Source organism: Hipposideros armiger, unplaced genomic scaffold, assembly GCF_001890085.2.
Source record: "Hipposideros armiger isolate ML-2016 unplaced genomic scaffold, ASM189008v1 scaffold_1722, whole genome shotgun sequence".
Taxonomy (NCBI): domain Eukaryota; kingdom Metazoa; phylum Chordata; class Mammalia; order Chiroptera; family Hipposideridae; genus Hipposideros; species Hipposideros armiger.
This window is the reverse complement of record NW_017733072.1, coordinates 143,202-145,367: the sequence shown is the minus strand read 5'-3', so window position 1 is coordinate 145,367 and position 2,166 is coordinate 143,202.

Sequence of the window (2,166 nt, the reverse complement as noted above, 5' to 3'; positions counted from 1 at the left end):
CTAGACCCATTCCACTAACCATGTAAAGATAACAAAACAAAAGGAAGGCTAGGGAATTGTTTGAAGTTGATCAGTGAAACTGTTGAACATAGCACTGAGGTATTCTAGTGTGTTGACCATGCCTCATTACATTTTCTCATATAATACAATAACAATGCATAATTCAGTCCTTTAGAGATACATCTTTAAAATGTTTGTTAATTTGATGGGATCTTGGAGGACCTGGGAAGGGAAAACCTAGGGCCAATACCTTGGTGGAATAACTTGCATTTCTTACAGTTAACAAAACTTGATTAAACTTTAACATCCACTGAAAAATCATGGGCACTTTTATTTAGTAAAATAAAAATTTCATAGATAGAAGATGGTAATTATATAACTTTAAAAATATATATTTTAAAGATGTATTAACTTGCCACACGTTAATTGTTGCTGGGTAAATAATCCTGCTTATGGTTTTGTTTCTGTTATTTTTTAAAGTAAAAATTAAATAACAATAATAATTATAAATAATAAAATACTCAAAATAGTCTCAAGACATTTACATTTTATATGTTTCCTTGTGTGCATATTTAATAATGCAATATATATTTATTGTTCAGTATTCTATTTGTCCCTAATTTTCTTGAGGAAATTGGGATATTGAATCATTTCTTCTTTCTGTTTCCAATAAAGACTATTTTTAAAAAAATACCTCTAGATATAAGAACACTTTACTTCTCTTTTTGATAATAAAATAGGCTTATGGGTAATAGTAATATGGTTTTGTACATTAAAGTTGTCTTGCTTTCTTTCATCAATATGTTTTATTACCATTTTCACATTTTAGTTTGTTATTAATTTGGCTGACTCTAGATATTGCTGTTATTTTTTAATAAGCTTGTTTACTTTTAACGAACTCACAGAATTTATGTTTAACTGAGCAGAAATGTTCTGTAGAGAAATGCTATTATTCCCAAGGATAAATAATGTATCTTCCACCAAAATAATAAAATGTTCCTCTTTGTACACAATATATTTACCGTGATTTTCATGGCATTTTGTCTTGCAATTCTTTTAACTTTGGAAGCAACGCTAAACTAATTTNTAAAGACAACCAATTCCCAAAATTATCAATGACTAAGGGATACTGATTGGAAGTTGAATAGATATTAGCAACATGAATTTTTAAAAAATATGGAATTTGCAGCTAAGTGGCATACTAATAGAAATAAGGACATGTACATTATGATGGGAGAGTAATGACCCCCGTGTCTCTAGGGAGCCACCCTCTCCTGGATCTGTGCACCATGAAATGTGAAAGAATAAGTAGCTTTGCAGATGAGAGCTACTTTGGAAGCAGAGTCCGCAATGTTGGGCTCAATGTTATTTAAGGTAGGATATGCACAAACCATTCTGCAGCAAGGTTGGTGACATAAGGAAGTTTGTTAACACTGGATAAGGATTCTTCCAAATACAGCCAAGAATTAGAGGAAATTAAAGTGGTACAGAAGGAAGTACAGGAGATGAAGAATTTAGAGAGAAAAAGATATCAGGGGACAAACTGGCTTCACCGTTTACCTGATAACGAAGAATTACAGAGATAAGATGCTTGAACATACTTCAAATATCCTAAGTTTATCATAAGTTGTTTTGGTGTCAGAACTGGGAATTGTTTTGGCTCTAGAACTGAGTAAGGTTCTGGAAAGAGTCTGACCTAGTTCTGGAGTAGTGCTGAGGGGTGCCACGGAGTTTGAGGGAGGCACTGAATGGTCTTATCTTAAGGTATTTGGGGGCCATGATTAGGACCCTGATTAGAGACAGGATTCTGACAAAGCTAGGTGGGGTCGCAGGAGGATGAGATTCCTATGTGGCATGTAGATGTTTTCTTACAGATGCCATACGTGGGAAGTAGTCCTGAGAGCCTTTAATAAATGTGATCAGATTCCGGTAACTCACACTTCTGCGCTGCCTTCCTTTTTGCCTTATTTCTTTGCGTTATTACCACTCTTCTTCTTTTCTCCTGCAAGTATTTTCTTTTCTATCACAGCTAATCTTCTATTTGTGTTTCTAACTGTAACCTCTCTTAATTTCTCTGGAATTTTCCTCATTTAATTATTTCTTGTTTCTCTTTCATTTCAATCTCTATTACTTTAATGATTTTGTTTCTCCTCAAATTATTATTGA